Raw genomic sequence first — 20,818 nt, 5'->3', positions numbered from 1 at the left:
AACAGCACAATATTCACTTGTATAAGAACCTCACCAGGGGGATCCCCCGTGTCACCTGGTGGGGAAAAATCAGAACCACAGATATACCTAGGGAGAAGACCATATATATAGAGTACCACAGTAAAACATATAACAAACAAAACAAAAAGGGAGCAAAAAACAGCCCCCCCGCAACCATCCCCCACCCCCCTCCCCGCACCACCCCCCAAACTTCGGTGTGCCTCCTTCCCTAAAACATTCATGGCAACAGCTACTGGGGAAATGAACAGAGGGACACCTGAGTATCACAGTACATACTCTGAGTCCTCCAATATTACGCAACGGATAGATGGACCCTGCAGATCATAAGGGCACCCGGGAAAAAAATAATAATGAAAAAAAAAAGGGGGGGGAGTTTTTTCTTCCCTTCCTTCCTCTTTACTCCGGGGGTACAAAGCTTAAAAAAAGAAAACAAAACCATTGCAAACCTTAACAGATAAAGAGAGAAAAGGTAACAAATATCCAGCTCCATTGAAGGGGTAGCGTATAAATGCAACATCGGAGAGTAGCAGTCTAGTGCACTGGTTTATCAGACATGCCGGCCTCACTGTGGGCTGTAGCAGCATGAAATGTCCAGGTTGCATTTCCTGCAGCATTTTCAATGAAGGATACTACCAGTCTGTGCACACATAAGATACGCTTACCCGTAAGGTTATTTACCATAAGAGTGGAGAGGATAACGAAACCATACCAGTGCCAACATGTAGCTCATTATCTTTTGGGCAGAGACTCCAGCAATTGTGATGCGTCTTCAGGAGATGTAAAAAAGCGAACAGATTCCCCATCCTGTACTCGGAGCCTCGCCGGAAATAGCATGCGGTATTTGATTTTTTTGTTGCGCAGGTTAAGCTTCACATGGTCAAAGGGTCTGCGCAATTTCTGAGTGTCCACTGAGAAATCAGGAAATATCATCAATTTGGCTCCTTCATAACGCAGTTGCTCAACTTGTCTAGCTTCACGCAGGACAAGGTCTCGATCTTTAAAATTGAGCAGCTTTAGGATGAAAGTGCGTGGAGGAGCTCCCAGGGGCCCCTGGGTAGCACGCATTCTGTGTGCCCTCTCCACCACAAAAAAATTTGAGAAGGCCGCATTTGGTAGAAGGGTTCTCAGCAGGTGTACTGTGAACGCTGTGGGGTCCTTGCCTTCCGCCCCCTCAGGCAGCCCCACTATGCGGAGATTGTTCCGTCTATTACGGTTCTCAGCCTCCTCCGCATGTGTCTCCAGGGTTTTAATCTTGGTTTGCAGCGTGCGGAGTGAGACTGTGTGTTCCTGCAGCATGTCCTCTGTATCCCCCACCCTGCGTTCAGCCTCGTTGAGGCGGGAACGAAAGCTGTCCATATCCCTGCGGATTAAACTTATGTCCAGCTGCATGTGTTCAATCTTACCCATAAGGGTCAATTGGCAGGTGTTGATTGCGTGCATAAGTGCCTCGAACTTGGACTGTTCCCTCTCTGCTGGGTCAGGGACATCCCTCTCTGCCTGAGACGCCATATTGAGAGCTCTGGCGGGACGGACGGTCCGTGCAGTGGAGTTTGAGGCTGTTTTCTGGGGCTTACGGGCAGACAGGGTGCCTTTCCCTTTGGTCATACCGGTCACCGCCACTTCCCCTCTCGTTTTTGGACGGTTATAAGTTTCGGACTGCAGGGTAGCAGGAGTGAGAAGTGGAGCTCTCTCAGTACACGTCTGCTCCAGTGGCCATCTTGGACACGCCCCCCCTGTTGGTGTACGTTAATGCAGATCATGTCAACCCAGGTGTGAATGGAGCCTTAAAGAGGACCTGTTCTGCCTATAATCTGTCCAAATATTCCACAACCAAGATCAAGGGTAGTAAATATTGTGAAGTGGGTATTCTTTTTATAAAGTGCATACATTTATGCATAGATATAAAAGAAGGCAAAGCAAAGTCTACAGTGCTTACACCAGCTTTCCTCAACCATTTTACCCCAGAAGAACCCTTGAAATAAATTTCAGATCTCAGGGAACCCCTGGTAAAATTGAGAATCGGTGGAGAGTGTGAAGAAAGCCCCTTATATTGGTGGCCAGGGTACAAAGCTTGTCTTACAGTGGTGGTCATAATGCCACATTTACAGACAGAAGATCATTGGTTCCATGCCTCTGGCTCTGCCGAGTGGCATTGGACAGGCATCATTAGATGGGTGGTCAATCAGCCACAGCTCAAGTAACCCTTGGTAACCTCAGGATGAACCCTAGGGTTCCACAGAACCCTAGTTGAGAATGTTATACTTAAAACAGAGGTGTTCAACTTTTTGACCTTCCTGGGCCACATTGGAAGAGGAGGAATTGTCTGAAGTCACATATAAAATACACTAACAATAAGGATAGCTGATGAGCAGAAAAAGTCAGATCACAAGTTAACGATCACTACAAGTACTACAAGTTTTTGTTATTTTGTTTTAGTATAAAAATAAAAGAAGTCAACAAAAAACTAGTGCGATATTGGACAATGTTTTTGATAAACAATCTCATCAATATTGGGTTCGATGGATGTAGTAGCAATTCTTAATAAATTTCTTCTTCTAATTTTGTTCTTTGTGTGTCTTATCCTTGAAAATAGTTGCTTACAAACATAGGTGCTGCCGAAAACTCATGACATGAATAAGGTCTGAAGTGTGGGATATTTTTCTTTGAGAAGATAAAACTTACAAAAGTCCAGTAAAGACAAGCTGTCAAAATTTTCTTTGTTCGCTAAGTGTAAACAAATTTTTACAAAAAATTCCAAAATAAAAAATTCACATTTTTAGGTAAGTTTTTTAAAGCAATTTTGTGTTGGGCCGCATTCATAGCTGTCTTGGACGTATGCAGGCAGGTTAGACACCCCTGGCTTAAACAGTCTAGTTCCATAACTGTTCTTTTTTTCTTGGCTTTCAGGTAATATGTGATATTTCCAGTTCTGTACACTTTAGGTTTGCTCAGTTTACAGAAATGCATCTTCTCTGTTCATTCTAAAACACGCAGGGTTCAATCAAGGCAAAACTTTTAAATCCATGTTTGCCGTCTTTAAAAGTTACTAAGTGTTCTTTGATACGAGCACATCTGCTGTTTTCACCTATAATATCCCCTAAAAATATGCACCTAAAAAGCCGTTTTCCATTCTCCTCTCTAAAGTCTCACTTAAGGTTCAATCCATCGATTTAGAAAACCGCTCTGAAATGTCGGCTTGAAAACACTGCAGGCAATGTTACGTTATCTTGGGTTCGGGAAAACCTACAGGAAGTGTTAGGTAGCCAAGTGCCTCGAAACTCAGCTTCCACTGAGCAGCCATCCCTCTGTTTCTGCAAAATTCTCATTTCAAGATTCAGTATATAAATATTGGCTAAGAAAAAAAATCACTTAGCCCCAAACCACAGAATTAATAATTTATAATAAACATGCACTTAGAACGCCTGCCTCTTCACATGCTGGAGAATAGTGTGTATTAGTAGTTAAGTGTAGTAGAAAGGGGAAAAAATGTTCTTCTATGGTAAAAAAGAAATAGGCAAAGGCATATTTGTTTACTTAAAGGGTTCCTCTTTTCAAACCTTTTCTTCCAATTTTGTAAGGGTGCTAGAGATTGAATCACCCACTTGTGTGTTTTATTTGTGGGGGTTTCCAGCACTGAGATCTTTAACCACTTCAATACTGGGCACTTTTACCCTCTTCCACCCCAGGTCAATTTTCAGCTTTCAGCGCTGTCACGCTTTGAATGACAATTGCGCCGTCATGCAACACTGTACTCAAATAACATTTTTATAATTTCTTTCACACAAATAGAGCTTTCCTTTGGTGGTATTTAATCACCACTGGGAAATACATGAGCTTTAACAGATAAACAAAAAGAAAGCAGATGCTGAAGTTTAACAGACATTAATAATAAAAAGAGACCAACTAAAAGACTTAATGGAACAAGAAGCAAGAAAGGTCTTTAATAAGGTGGCGAAAGATAGATATAAATGGGGAAATAAGCCAGGAAAATATCTTGCAAAAACCTTAAAAAATAAAAAGTCGTTAAAGTTACTATAGCACCCTCTATTCAGTAAAGGAAAAGGAGACACGTGAAGCGGAGATAAAAGAAAGGAAACAACAAATACAGGAATACAGGCATAACCCACTTTTAAGTACACAATGGGATTTATTTACTAAAGCTGGAAAGTGCAAAATCAGGCTCCCTTCTGCATAGAAACCAACGAGCTTCTAACCCCAGATTGTTCAATTAAGCTTTGGTAATAAAATCTGGAAGCTCATTGGTTTTTTGCAGAAGTGAGCCTGATTTTGCACTTTCCAGCTTTAGTAAATAAACCTTATTGTGTACTTAAAAGTGGGGTATGCCTGTACCTAAGAGAAGCAAAATTGGACAGAATCTCAGTAGATAAACTATAGGATCTGGAAGATCCAATATAACAAGAAAAGATCAGAAAAGCAATAAATAGTACAGCAACAGGAAAGAGCCCTGGACCCGGATTCACAATTAGATACTACAAAACATTTAAAGAACAACTAATTCCAAAAATATGTGTATACCTGAATAAATTAGGGGAGGAAAAGAAAAATGAGGAGAAAGTCATTATTATGTTACAGTTATACTTAAGGAGGGAAAAGATACAACATTATGCTCTAAATATAAACCAATAGCATTGTTAAATGCTGATACAAAACTATATGCAAAAATCTTAGCAACAAGACTAAAAAAGATGATGCCGGAGTGGATCCACGCAGATCGGACCGGGTTCATACCAGGAAGAGAAGGTAAAGATAATTGCATAAGAACATTACTATTGTTACAGAAAGGGAGAGGAGGAAAGTCCCCAGCTTTACTCCTGTCAATAGACACCTAAAAGGCATTTGACAGGGTGGACTGGGGATTTATGATGGATACAATAGAAAACTTGGGAATAGGACCCAAAATGGTCAAATGGATTAAAAACTTATATTATCATCCCACCAAATCATCGTGTCGGTAAAGGTCAACGGAAGTATGTCGCCATCCTTTGAGATGTTTAACCACTTCAATAAAGGGCACTTAAACACCCTTCCTGCCCAGACCAATTTTCAGCTTTCAGTGCTCTCACAATTTGAATGCCAATTACTCAGTCATGCAACACTGTACCCACACTATTTTTTTAATCATTTTTTCATACAAATAGAGCTTTCTTTTGGTGGTATTTAATCACCCCTGGATTTTTTATTTTTTGCGACATAAGTGAGAAAAGAGAGAAAATTGTGAAAAAAATCACTTTTTTAGTTTCTATGATAAAATTTTGCAAATAAGTAATTTTTGCTAATACATTTGGGCCAAAATTTATACTGCTACATATCTTTGCTAAAAATAACCCAAATCAGTGTACATTATTTGGTCTGTGCGAAAGTTATAGAGTCTACAAGCTATGTTGCAAATCATTGAAAATTGATCACACTTAATGTACTGACAGCCTATCTCATTTATTGAGGCTCTGAAATGTCAGGATAGTACAAATACCCCCAAATGACCCCTTTTTGAAAAATAGACAGTCCAAGGTATTCAGTAAGAGGCATGGTGAGTTTTTTGAAGTTGTAATTTTTTCCCACAATTCTTGGGAAAATCAAGATTTGTATTTATTTTTTCACAAAATTGTCATAATAAGTTATTTCTGACACACACAACATATGCATACTTCCAATTACACCCCAAAATACATTCTGCTACTCCTCCCGAGTATGGCGATATCACATGTGTGTGACTTTTACATAGCCTGGCCATACAGAGTAGTCCAACATGCAGGCAAATTTTTTCTCAGTTTAGGCGGATATGTATTCTTCTACATATTTTTGGTAATAAAAATCACAATAAGCGTATATTGATTGGTTTGCGCAAAAGTTATAGCTTCTACAAAATAGGGGATAGATTTATAGCATTTTTATTATTATTATTTTTTTTTACTAGTAATGGCGGCGATCTGCGATTTTTATCGGGAATGCGACATTATGGCGGACACATCGGACACTTTTGACACATTTTTGGGACCATTGGCATTTATACCATTGGCATTTATACAGCGATCAGTGCTATAAAATGCACTGATTACTGTAAAAATGTGACTGGCATGGAAGGGGTTAACACTAGGGGGCGATCAAGGGGTTTATTGTGGTTAATTGGGGTTAATTGTGTTCCCTGTGTGTGTGTTTCTAACTGTTGGGGGAGGGGACTGTCTTAGAGGAAATGACAGATCGTGATTCCTAGCTATTAGGAACTCACGATCTGTCTCTCCTCACAGAACAGGGATTTGTGTTTACACACACACGTCCCTGTTCTGCCCTTCGTGCGGTCATCATGACCATCAGCCGTGAGCATCGGCACCCCCACAGTGCTCCGGCGGCACGCACGCGCCTGCTATCCCGCTTAAAGAAGCCGACGTATGGCTACGACGGCTCGCGGGATCGTGCCGACCTGCCGCAGTATAATGACGGAGGCTGGTCGGCAAGCGGTTAATCACTCCTGGGTTTTTAATTTTTTCCTAAAAATCCCAAGGCCAAAAATTTTGAAAAAAAGAAAAGTTTTTCTTTGTTTCTGTCAGTAAATTTTGTAAATAAGTAATTTTTCTCCTTCACTAATGGGTACTGATGAGGCGGCACTGATGGGTACTGATAGGCTGCACTGATGGGCACTGATGAGGTGGCACTTATGGGCACTGATGAGGTGGCACTTATGGGCACTGATTTGGTGGCACTGATGAGGAGGCACGAATATGCTGCACTTATGGGCACTGATAGGTGACACTGATATGTGGCACTGATGAGCACTGATAGGCGGCACTAATGGGTGGCACTGGTGGGCACAGATACGTGACTCTGGTGGGTACAGATAGGTGGCACTGGTGGGCACAGATAGGCAGCACTGGTGGGCACAGATAGGCAGCATGGATAGGCGGCACTGATTGACATTGATGGGTGGCATTGATGGGCAGCAGCGATGAGCATTGATGGGCAGCAGTGATGGGCATTAATGGGCAGCACTGATAGCCAGCACTGACTGGCATCACTAATGTCCACTGATTGCTGGCACTTGTGGGCACTGATTGCTGGCACTTGTGGGTACAGATTGGTGGCAGTTGTGGGCACTGGTTGGCACTGATTGCTGGCAGTGGTGGGCAATCATTGCTGGCACTGGTGGGCACTAATTGTAATCAGGACACTGATTATTAGTGCCCTGATTACATACCTAGCTGTCTCCTGTGAGGAGATGCCGCTGATCGGCTCTCCTCTCCTCACACTCTGTCAGTGTGAGGGGAGGAGCGCTGATTACTGGCATCTCTGTGTTTACATGTGACTGGCTGTGATTGGACACAGGGGATCACATGGTTAAAAAGCCGCGGCCACACAGATCGGGGGCGCCGTGTCCAAGCAGCCTTTACACAGATCTGGGTTGCGCCGTGTCCTAGCAACACGGCGCGGTGGCGAACCACCTAGACGTCCACCCAGAACGAGTGCTGCACCGCCCAGCCGTCATTTGACAGTGGGCGGGCGGCAAGTGGTTAAATGAAGGGTTAGTGTGTGGGTGTGGCGCTGTCCTAATTCATAGAATACTTGGTAGATCATGTGTAGCCAAATCCCATATGTAAAGTCGCATATAAAGTATAGACCAAAATTGCAAATAAAAAATTCAACGAAAATAAAACCAAACATAAAACAGCAAAGTGACCCCCTTTGGAGTGTATAGGTGTAACGTTGTCCTAGTGGAGAAAAAAGTGGAGAAAATGGAAAAAAATGGAAACAATGGAAGAAATCGCATAAAGGACTGCTGCCTCCACAGATGTGATTTCCACCAAGGTGGAAAAAACAGAAGGTAAGTGAAGGGTTAGTGTGTGGGTGTGGCGCTGTCCTAATTCATAGAAATACTTGGTAAATCATGTGTAGCCAAATCCCATATGTAAAGTCGCATATAAAGTATAGACCAAAATTGTAAATAAAAAATTCAACTAAAATAAAACCAAACATAAAACAGTAAAGTGACCTCCTTTGGAGTGTATAGGTGTAACGGTGTCCTAATTTAAAAAATACTTTATAAGTCATGTGTAGCCAAATCCCACATGTAAAGTCGCATGTAAATTATAAACAAAATATAAACAAAATCACATATAGCAAATTTAACGGCTAGGTTGGCCCCCTTTGAATTGGGGGAGGGGGAAGGGGAACAGGGGATGAAATCAAAAAATGACTTTAGCCAAAACTATTCCATCCGCATAAAAACCCCATATAGCAATTGATTTAAAAGTCTTTGACAAACATAACATTGCTGAATAATTACATAGGTTAAATCGTGACTAGTGCTCAGTGCAACTTAAGTGAAAAACTTGACATCTTTGTAAAACAAGGCAGGTATTTGTATTAATCTTGGTGACCAGGTGCTCGTGTCTTGTGATCATGCGGACACTCACCAGCTTCTTTAACCCCTGCGGGGGTAATGCGCAGTCACAGTGTATGCCACTGTGCGGCAATCCACAGGCTGTTTCTGGGTCACGGTGACGTTTTAGGCATAAGAGAAGAAAGAGGAGATTCCATAGCGTAAAACCATAAAACACTCTTTATTGAATGCAGATGACAGAATGGTACTCACATTTAAGCAGTTTATAATAGGCAACCAAATGTCATTAAAACAGGAGAGCGTCAGATTTAAGTTGGTGATCCTCTGGGAGATGATGCAAAAGCGTCAAAATAGGCCACCCCCTACGCGTTTCGTCATAGGGACGTCAACTGGAGGACGTCAACTGGACGCTCCAGTTGACGTCCCTATGATGAAACGCGTATGGCGTGGCCTATTTTGACGCTTTTGCATCATCTCCCAGTGGATCACCAACTTAAATCTGACACTCTCCTGTTTTGATGACATTTGGTTGCCTATTATAAACTGCTTAAATGTGAGTACCATTCTGTCATCTGCATTCAATAAAGAGTGTTTTATGGTTTTACGCTATGGAATCTCCTCTTTCTTCTCTTATGCCTAAAACGTCACTGTGACCCAGAAACAGCCTGTGGATTGCCGCACAGTGGCATACACTGTGACTGCGCATTACCCCCGCAGGGGTTAAAGAAGCTGGTGAGTGTCCGCATGATCACAAGACACGAGCACCTGGTCACCAAGATTAATACAAATACCTGCCTTGTTTTACAAAGATGTTTAAGTTTTTCACTTAAGTTGCACTGAGCACTAGTCACGATTTAACCTATGTAATTATTCAGCAATGTTATGTTTGTCAAAGACTTTTAAATCAATCGCTATATGGGGTTTTTATGCGGATGGAATAGTTTTGGCTAAAGTCATTTTTTTATTTCATCCCCTGTTCCCCTTCCCCCTCCCCCAATTCAAAGGGGGCCAACCTAGCCGTTAAATTTGCTATATGCGATTTTGTTTATATTTTGTTTATAATTTACATGCAACTTTACATGTGGGATTTGGCTACATACGACTTATAAAGTATTTTTTAAACTAGGACAACGTTACACCTACACACTCCAAAGGGGGTCACTTTGCTGTTTTATGTTTGGTTTTATTTTCGTTGAATTTTTTATTTACAATTTTGGTCTATACTTTATATGCGACTTTACATATGGGATTTGGCTACACGCGATTTACCAAGTATTTCTATGAATTAGGACAGCGCCACACCCACACACTAACCCTTCACTTACCTTCAGTTTTTTCCACCTTGGTGGAAATCACATCTGTGGAGGCAGCAGTCCTTTATGCGATTTCTTCCATTGTTTCCATTTTTTTTTTTTCCATTTTCTCCACTTTTTTAATTTTCTGTTCCGTTGCGCGGATACACCACTCATATTTCATGGCAAGTGGTTAAAGACAATGATGCTAAGATGCATATGGCAAGACAAAAAGCCAATAGTATAGTTTTTAGATAAGATACACAGGGGGCTAGCAGCACCTGATACAAAAAGATATTACAACGCAGTAATAATAGCACGAATTATAGAATGGACTAACACATATAAAGTGAAAAAAGATTGGTTAAGATAGAGAACACAATGGGGTAAATTTACTAAAACTGGTGCACTGAGATTCTGGTGCAACTGTGCATGGTAGCCAACCAGCTTCTAACCTCAGCTTGTTCAATTAAGCTTTGGCAATAAAACCTGGAAGCTGATTGGTTTCTATGCAGAAGTGACCCTGATTTTGCACTCTCCAGCTTTAGTAAATGAACCCCAATAAGTAAAACACATTTAAGTAAGATATATGGATTCCACCAAACTATAGAACACTAGATGTAGATACACACGATTTGACAAGAAATGTTTTTAAAGTCTGGGATTTAATTTATAGGCAAGAAAAATGGGAATATAACTCACCATTAATTGAACTTTCATAGACATTTTTTTTTCCACTGGGTAAAGGGGCACTTTATGGAAATTGGATAGGAAATACACAATTAAAAGATATAGTGAATAAAGGGAAAATTAGATCCATGCAGGAAATAATGCAAAAAAGTGAATCTATAAAGATAAATTAATGGAGGTATTCTCACCTTAAGCACTTTGTGACTTCATTGGGAGGTTACATATGAGTATATTATATAAATGTTTTGATGAATATTGCTGTTTTGCTCTCTTTTTAAAAATGTGGGTTTGAAATACATAAAAAACAAAAAGTTGAAATTAAAAAATAATCACCACTGGGTTTTTTATTTTTTGCTTAAAAAAAACAAAAGAAGACTGAAAATTTTGAAAACAAAAACGTTTTTCTTAGTTTCTGTCAAAATGTTTGTAAATAAGTAATTTGTCTCCTTCACTGATGTGTGCTTATGAGGTGGAACTGATAGACCGCACTGATGAGGCGGCACTGATGAGACAGCACTGATGAGACGGCACTGGCGGGCACTGATAGGTGGCACTGATATGCGGCACTGATGGGTACTGATAGGTGGCACACGTGGGCACTGATATGCGTCACTTATGAGCAATGATAGGTGGCACGGATGGGTGGCACTGATGAGTGGGACTGATGGGCACTGAAAGATCGCACTGACTTGCATCACTGATGGGCACAGATTGGCATCACTGATGGGCACAGATTGCCATAATCGATGGGCACAGATTGGCATCACTTCTGGGCACTGACAGGCATCACTGCTGGGCACTGTTGGGGCTGCACTGATAACCAGGGCACTAATGATCAGGGCCCTGATTATCTGTACAGTCTCCCCTGTCAGTGTGAGGCAAGGAGAGCCGATTACCGGCACTTCCATGTTTACAAGTGATTGGACACAGCTGATCACATGGGTGAAGAGCTGCATCATCAGGTCTGTAGTGAGATCGGGGTCGCACCATGTCCCAGGGACACAACGCACCCGCGATTGCCGCACTGCACTGTGAAACTGGGGCGATGTCATATGCCGTCGTCCCACAACAAGAGAGGGTCCCGCCCACTGTCAATTGTTTATACAGCAGGCAGAAGGTAGTTAAATGTATTTTTAAACACAAGCAGTGTGGTTATTTGAATTTAACGTGGTATCAGACTCTTGCAGACCTTAGGAGCTCAGGTTGAAGGAGATAGAAGCAGAAAAAGGAGCCAATCAGTTGTGCCACAGTGCAAGGATTTTGCTGAAGGGGGTAGAGAGCAAGCAGAGTGACCGAAAGATGAGATCATCATTCTGCTGATTCTCCTTCACCGTCTAGTCACAGGGTTGGAGAGGCACAAGACCTGCAGGAGAAAAAAAAGCAAGTCTCCTTCTTGGTGAGATAGCATTGCGTGGAAGAGCTGTGTAAATCTTAAAACTGGATAGACAGAAATACAAATCTTTTTGTAGGTAACGCGTCCCCTGTGTTTCTGTTTTATCTGCATATTTAACTGTTTGCCTGAGTTCAGCTTTAAAATAGAACTCCAGGAAATGCAGCACTTTTAAAAGCTGGCTTATAAAAAGTTTGAGGAGATTTATGGCCACAATTACATTTTCATTTTATAACATCACCATTGTAATAACAATACATGCAACAGTTATATTTGACAATACAAAATAAGCTTACTTGAAAAATGTCCTTTCATGTTGTGAGTTCTGCCTGTCTGTTGGCCATCTCTTTCCACAACTTCCTGGATTCCCTGCATGCTTTGCAGCTTCTCCTCTGCTGTTTACTTTCCATTTCTAAGGACTACATATCCCATGGTACCTTACTGCCTGCAGACAATGATTCCTGTACTGACTCCACCTCCTGAAACTCCTCCTATCAGCACCTCTGTAGATCAGAAGGCAGGCTCTGTGAAGCGTGTGACACAGCAGTGCCTACTCACAGGGAATAGTGACTACATGTCATAGAAGTAAACGTGTAAGGATCTTCAAGGCAATTTACAAACTTCAAGGTCATTCAGATTAAAAGGAGTAGGCTAGAAATAATTGAAATTCAACATTTAAATGAATATATGGTTTTAAATTTTGACCATAGCTGCGCTGTAGGTCCAACGAGGTATATGCCACCTTATGGACTTATCTCTTTTATTTACTATTTACATTAAGGCTGCTTTCATACATTTTTGGAGCATTTTTGGGGAGTTAAAAAAAACACACCAAAAATGCACCCCCAATGGGTTTTTGGTGTGGTTTTTGAGTCACATGTCTTTTAAAAACCGCAGACACTGTGCTTTTGCAGCAGATCAGTGTGAAAGCAGCCTTATACTTAGCAATGGCAGTATAGTGATACTACTGGACCATCGTGTCTCTGCTTCTGCAGCTATAGAGCCATTTGCAGCCACTCTGTCCACCACCTCTTTAACCACTTTAACCCGGAAGATTTGGCTGCTCAATGACCAGGCCATTTTTTGCGATACGGCACTGCGTCTCTTTAACTGACAATTGTGCGGTCCTGCTACACTGTACCCGAACAAAACTGACGTCCTTTTTTCCCCACAAATAGAGCTTTCTTTTGGTGGTATTTGATCACCTCTGCACTTTTTATTTTTTTGTGCTATAAACAAAAGAAGAGCGACAATTTTGAAAAAAGCACAATATCTTTAAGAGCCCTTGCACACTGGGGCGGGGGGGCGGCGTCGGCGGTAAAACGCCGCTATTATTAGCGGTGTTTTACCGTCGGTATGCGGCCGCTAGCGGGGCGGTTTTACCCCCCGCTAGCGGCCGAGAAAGGGTTAAATACCACCGCAAAGCGCCTCTGCAGAGGCGCATTGCCGGCGGTATAGCCACGCCGTCCCATTGATTTCAATGGGGAGGAGCGGTAAAGGAGCGGTATACACACCGCTCCTTCACCGCTCCGAAGATGCTGCTGGCAGGACTTTTTTTACCGTCCTGCCAGCGCATCGCTCCAGAGTGCAAGCCCTCGGGGCTTTCACACTGGGATGACAGCAGCGGCACTTTCGGGGCGGTTTGCAGGCGCTATTATTAGCGCAATAGCGCCTGCAAACCGCCCCAGTGTGCAAGGGCTCTTACTTTTTGCTATAATAAATATCCAATTTAAAAAAAACAAAAAAAAAAACACATTTTTTTATCATTTTAGGCCGATGTATATTCTTCTACATATTTTTGGTAAAAAAAATCGCATTAAGCATACTATATTGATTGGTTTGCGCAAAGTTATAGCGTCTACAAACTAGGGAACAGATTTAAGGCATTTTTATTATTTTATTAACAGGAGCACTGTTGTTCTGGGAAGAAGTCACATGATGGCTTTCCAGGATCGAGACTTGCGTGCGCCCCATAGGCCGTGCTCCTGCGTGATCTGTCACCCGCTGTGTCAATCGGACACGCCCGATGACAGATCACTGTACCGACTCGCTGCTGGTACCATGTGACCGCTGTGGCCAATCACAGCAGATCACATGACAGTGGAACACAAAGAAAGGCTTTGATTCATGCCTTTGTTTGTGTACTATTGTGATGAGCTCTGTGATTGATCACATGGTACAGACGGGGCCAATCACAGCCCAACTGTACCATGTGATTAACTATTGCCAATCACAGGTAATCACAATAGTAAGCACCGAATGAGCAGTTTTCATTCAGAATAAATGGTTGCCAAAAAATTCACAGTTAAAAGCATCCATAGAGTGTAAGAAAAAAAATCCTGATCACCTCCCCAGAGTATTGCTCTGGTCACTGTATGTATATAAAAAAAAGAGTAAAAGAAAAAGAAAAAAAGTAATAAAAATATATATATACATACTGTCACCAGTCAGTGTCCCTGATCACCACCACACCAGTTCTATGATGACGCTGTACTGCACTAGTGACAGTACGTAAAAAATATTAAAACATTTTTTTTATTATTTCTTATTTTTCCAAAAAAATGTGCCAACAGTTACAACTTCAAAAAACTCCCCATGCCTCTTACTAAATACCTTGGACTGTCTATATTCCAAAAGGGGTCATTTGGGGGATATTTCCTGGAATTTTTTTTGGGCCTCAAGAAATGAGATAGTCCACCAGTACATCAGGATTGATCCATTTTCACATACATCCCATAGTTTGTGGACTCTGTAACTTTCCTACAGACTAAAAAATATACACTGATTTGGGTTATTTTCACCAAAGAAATGTAAGCAGAATACATTTTGAAATATAAAAAGTGTATTTTATAACCACCTACATCAAATTTTCTATACAAAGGGCCAGTTTATTCTCCTTCAGACTTTAGGGGGGCTGGACTGTGGGCAGCGGAAATAGAATTTTTTTTCCGGCATCAGTAAATTGCACCCCATCTATGGTATTAGGGGGAGGAATAGTGCCCCATTGTTGATGTAAATGACAGGAATTATGCCCCATTGTTAGTGGGCAGAATAGTGTCTCATATCAGTGGGATGAATGGTGCCCCAAGGGTCAAATAAAGACAAGCAAAGGGCCACATCTAGCCCCCGGGCCACAGTTTGGAGACAAATGAAATACATAGATCAGACCAATATGAGGGACAAATGTGGAGGAATAAGGAACAAGGGGACTTTGTTCCAAATCAGGGACAGTCCCTCAAAATCAGACACAGTTGGGAGCTATGGGAGAGGTTATATGCCCCCCCCCCCCTACCCAGAAGCCTTACTCTTTTAGTGAGTATGGAGAGACACCAAAATAGAATGGCTAGGTAAATTTACAGTACATAGTGGATAGGCAATGTGCCTACACTGTCACCTAGCTGACATTTAATAACATTTAATTTGCTAAAACACTGTGTATAATTATTTTTTTAAATTAAAGGCTTGTTTATACTTTTTTATTCTTTGTTGCATCTCAGTGTTGCTGATGTCATGTAGCCACTTCCTACATGTACTCCACCGATGGCTTCACAGGATTTCACAGGGTGGGTTTCCAGATGGTGACCACAGTGGACCATAACTGTGCACTGTGTGTTGGCACAGCTGCTTGAAGCTTCTAAGATACCTTAACCTCCTTGGCGGTAATCCCGAGCGTGACTCGGGTCTGACTTTTTCTGTCAGGAGCGGTAACCCCGAGTCACGCTCGGGGTAACATTGCAGAGCATCCAGCGGAGCCCTTACCTTCTCCTGGGTTCCAGCGATGCCCTCCAGTGTCCTCGGCTTGTCTCCGCTGTGATCGCCAGCGCGATCACAGCATCTCACTTCCTAGTTCCGTTCCCTGCGAGCAGCAGCGGCGCACGGGAGCGGAACTAGGTGGGAAATTCAAAAGTTCAAAAGTTCAAACACAAAACACACATATAAAAAGAGGTGATACAGTGTAATCTGAGAGGATTACATTGTATCATCTCAGATCTCACTGATACAGTGCCCCTTGCCCCAGTGCCCATTGCCAATAAAATATTGAGAAGATGGAATCCAAAAAGCGCCATTTCGCTACAAAATCGCCTTTGGAGCAGTTGAATGACAGCGACAGCGACAGCGACATGGAGTTGCTCCCAGAACTCAGCGATAGCGAGTCGTGGGGAGATTTGTCGTCTGACACTGAGCTGACAAGTGACAGCGATGACAGCGGTGATGATCCTGCACCTGACATCAGCGATGTGCGCACTTGGTGCCCTATTGAGTGCGATACGGACCAGGTAGCGCCCCCAAGATTTCCCTTCACTGGATCACCTGGGATGAAGGTCGAAGTTGAGCGTGGCAACCCTCTGGCATACCTGCAATTATTTCTCACAGAGGAGGTAATTGAAAAAATTGTCATAGAGACAAATCGATACCAACAGCAGCAATCCGCTACGCTGCATGCCAGGTTTTCCCGAAGCAGAAGGTGGGAACCGGTGACTAAAGAGGACATCTGGCTGTTTCTCGGACTCATTATTCTTCAGGGGGTGGTGGGGAAACCACGCCAGAAATGGTACTGGACCACCAACAAGTTATTGGCCACTCCGTTTTTTGGTACTGTGATGTCCGAATACCGTTTTTCCCTCATCATGAAATATTTTCACTTCACTAACAATGAAGAGTTTGATGAGGGCACGCATCCTGCGCCCAAGCTAAAAAAAATCTGGGAGGTATGCCAAATTATTGGGAACAATTTCCAGCGGGCCTACGTGCCAGAAAGGGACGTCAGCGTGGATGAGAGTTTGATGGCTTACAAAGGACGCCTAAGCTGGATCCAGTATATTGCATCCAAAAGAGCGCGGTTTGGCATCAAATCATACATGCTCTGCGAGTCATCCACTGGGTACATATGGAACTCGGTCATTTACACCGGTAAAGGCACGAAGTTCAACCCCAGGTACAGCAATTATGGGATGGCCACATCATCTGTCCTTACACTGCTGGAGCCATTACTGAACCAGGGATATTGTGTCACCATGGACAATTTCTATACGTCGCCGGAACTGTTTGAGGTTTTGATCCAAAACAAGACGGATGCCTATGGTACAGTTAGGCCTAACAGACGTGACATGCCATCAATGTTTGGAAAAAAAAAACTAAAACCCGGAGAAATGGTTGCCTGGCAGAAGGGTAAGATGATGGCAATACGTTGGCGAGACAAGAAGGACGTGTGTCTCATGAGCACTGTGCACAATACCTCCACTGCCACGGTCCACACAAAAAGTGGGAAAGATGTGCTGAAGCCGCAAGTCGTCATAGACTATAATTGCACTATGGGAGGTGTCGACCGAGCCGATCAGGCAATGACCTTTTACCCGACTATGCGGAAACAACAGAAAAAATATTATAAAAAGATTTTCAGGCATCTTCTGGAACAATGCCTTTGGAACGCTTACATCTTGTACCGAGCAGGGAGTGACAGGCCTCTTGTTCATTCAGATTTTATCTGGAAGGTGGCTGAGCAGATTTTTGCCAAACACCAGATGCCATCAGTTGATGCGAACAGACCTGGACGACGTGCTGTTGGTGTTGCCAACCCAGAACGCCTAACAGGTCGGCACTTTATGGACTACATACCGCCAACCGCAAAAAAGGCAGCACCTACCAGGATGTGTGTGGTTTGCTGTTCACACAGAGATGACAAGGGAAAAAAAATCCGAAAAGAAAGCAGGTTCTTTTGTCCGGATTGTGACGTGGGACTGTGTGCTGTACCTTGCTTTAAAATTTATCACACTCAGGATGTTTACTGAATTTTCTTTGTCTGACAAATTTCTTTAGTTTGTATTACATTATTGAATAAAATTATATTATTTAAAAATTTAAAATCATGATTTTGTGTTTCAAACTTTATCACATCTGGGATGTCTACTAGAGTCTTGTTTGGTCAGGTTTAAGTAAGTAATTACTAAGAATTGCAGGCCTATAATACATAGCATCAAATTTCCATGCAAAATAATTGTACCGCTTTCAGCACAAAATTCCAGACAGAATCATACCGCCAGGGAGGTTAATGATTGTCTTTACCTCTACTTTAAAGTCCAGCAACTACAATAAATACAGTGTGTTTTAAAAAGAATGACTCGATTTTAAAACCTTATATCTATGCAACTGCGCACTGCCAATGAATGAAACCTGTACTACTTGAAGGGGAATGGCCTAGAATTTCAAATGACGGGCGTCCAAATAGACATTAACCTCAGCCGTTAACAAGATAGCGTCTATGTAACAGAAGGCGTTTTGTGCTCTCCAATTTAGCAAGGCTGAGTCCGTAATAACGGTGGAGTGTGTGTTTTGACAGCGTTTCGGTATTGATCCACCAGTGGCAAAGAACATTCGTTGTTGATATAAACAATTTGGAGAATCAGGGTGTATATGTAAGGGGAAGAGTCCAGGGTGAGCATGCACTTCAAAGGAAGATGTGCAACGAATTCAAGAGGCTTTTCAGTGAAGCGCACAAGTTCACTCGTCGTGCTAGCCGAGAACTTGCAATCTCTCATACGACTGTTGGCCGTGTGTTAAGACAACATTTCCTTTGAGGCTATACCAATTGCAACTGGTGCAAACTCTTCTTGTAAGTGACAGAAGAAAACGTTTAGATTTCTGCCATATGCTCTTAGACGACATGGAGGACAACAGATTTTTACCGCAGCTGATTTTTAGTGATGAAGCAACGTGATAACTTGATGTTATCTGTGCAGCAGGTTGAGGTCACATAGAGCTTTTATAACATGGTTAGTGAAACTTGAGGACGTACTTAAAGTGGTTCTAAGGGCTGAAGGTCTAAAACCTTCTGTGTGAGCTCACTCCGATCCAGCAATGTTCACGATAGCCTCTGCTGTCTTGGGACTCTCTCTCCTCATTGCCTGAGACTGCAGAGGGTGCCCATTGCTCTTATGGACGCATAGAGCAGCTGCTCGGGAGCGAGCACGCAGTGGTGCCCACTAGTGCAAGGGGCTTCCTCTAGGGGCACTGCTCAAGGGGGCCAGAGGAGTGCCAGTGGGGAACTCGAAAAGAAGTGAATCGGAGTTCTGTGTAAAACCATTGCACAGATCTGGTAAATATAACATGTTTGTTATTTAAAAGAAACCAAAGATGAAGCTTTAATACCATTTTAATAGTTTGTAATTTTATATGTAACTGTATCAGTGTTTTTATAATTAAATAAAACTATTTGAAATCAGGTCATTCTTTTTGAAAAACACTGTATATCAGCTTTAGATGGGCACTAAGTGGTTGAATCCCCTACCAACCTCCAATATCCTCCTGGAGACTTTGGTAGTAATATTGTCTTTTCGTGTTCTGTACTACCCTCTTCCACGAGGTCAAAACAAAGGTGACTTTCTTTAGCTGGAATTCCCACTCTTTCTGTTCATTCATTATTAAAAAGAGCGCACCTTGGAGGATGATACCAAGATTTGGCGCTGTAATAGCCGTGGCAGCTGGACTGAACTGAGAATTCTGCTGGGGATATCTCTATTGGAGGCCCAGAGAGATTCCATACCAGTATGTGATACAGCATGCCAGCAGCCATACAGATCTAACACCTCCTGTTTTACCATCTACCATGTCCATATGAAAGGAGTCTCTTATAAGATTTGTAAATAATTTCAACCAATCTATACAGCCTAACAAGAATGACAACCTTAGGCTGGTCATACAGTATCTCACAAAAGTGAGTACCCCCCTTACATTTCTGTAAATATTTTATTATGTCTTTTCATGTGACAACACTGAAGAGATGTCACTTTGCTACAATGTAAAGTAGTGAGTGTACAGCTTGTATAACAGTGTAAATTTGCTGTCCACTTAAAATAACTCAACACACAGCCATTAACGTCTAAACCACTTGCAACAAAAGTGAGTACACCCCTAAGTAAAAATATCCAAATTGGGCTTAGCCATTTTCCCTCCCCAGTGTCATGTGACTCTTTAGTGTTACAAGGTCTCAGGTGTGAATGGGGAGCAGGTGTGTTAAATTTGGTGTTATCACTCTCACTCTCTCATACTGGTCACTGGAAGTTCAACATGGCACCTCATGGCAAAGAACTCTCTGAAGATCTGAAAAAAAGAATTGTTGCTCTACATAAAGATGGCCTAGGCTATAAGAAGATTGCCAAGACTCTGAAACCGAGCTGCACCACAGTGGTCAAGACCATACAGCTTTAACAGGACAGGTTACACTCAGAAGAGGCCTTGCCATGGTCAACAAAAGAAGTTGAGTGCACATGCTCAACATCATATCTAGAGGTTGTGTTTGGGAAATAGACGTATAAGTGCTGCCAGCATTGCTGCAGAGGTTGAAGGGTTGGGGGGGTCAGCCTGTCAGTGCTCAGACCATACGCCGCACTGCATCAAATTGTTCTGCATGGCTGTTGTCCCAGAAAGAAGCCTCTTCTAAAGATGATGCACAAGAAAGCCTGCAAACAGTTTGCAAAACAGACTAAGGAGATGGATTACTGGAACCATGTCCTGTGGTCTGATGAGACCAAGATAAACTTATTTGGTTCTGATGGTGTCAAGCGTGTGTCGCAGCAACCAGGTGAGGCGTACAAAGACAAGTGTGTCTTGCCTACAGTCAAGCATAGTGGTGGAGTTTCATGATCTGGGGCTGCATGAGTGCTGCCGGCACTGGGGAGATACAGTTCATTGAGGGAACATGGATACCAACATGTACTGTGACATACTGAAGCTGAGCATGATCCCCTCCCTTCGGAGACTGGGCCGCAGGGCAGAATTCCAACATGATAATGACCCCAAACACACCTCCAAGACAACCACTGCCTTGCTAAAGAAGCTGAGGGTAAAGGTGATGGACTGGCCAGGCATGTCTCTAAACCTAAACCCTATTGAGCATCTGTGGGGCATCCTCAAACGGAAGGTGGAGGAGTGCAAGGTCTCTAACATCCACCAGCTCTGTGATGTCATCATGGAGGAGTGGAAGAGGACTCCAGTGGCAACCTGTGAAGCTCTAGTGAACTCCATGCTCAAGAGGGTTAAAGCAGTGCTGGAAAATAATGGTGGTCACACAAAATA

At 42.6% G+C, this 20,818-nt stretch overlaps 1 protein-coding gene across 6 annotated transcripts in view; it reads left to right on the top strand.

The window, feature by feature from the left end:
* Positions 1 to 20,818, top strand: part of ADGRL1 (adhesion G protein-coupled receptor L1) — a 631,260-nt gene that overhangs the window by 305,509 nt on the left and 304,933 nt on the right. The window lies entirely within an intron of this gene.

This window comes from Aquarana catesbeiana, linkage group LG03 (genome assembly GCF_042186555.1).
Source record: "Aquarana catesbeiana isolate 2022-GZ linkage group LG03, ASM4218655v1, whole genome shotgun sequence".
Taxonomy (NCBI): Eukaryota; Metazoa; Chordata; class Amphibia; order Anura; family Ranidae; genus Aquarana; species Aquarana catesbeiana.
This window is presented reverse-complemented; position numbering and strand designations above follow the sequence as displayed.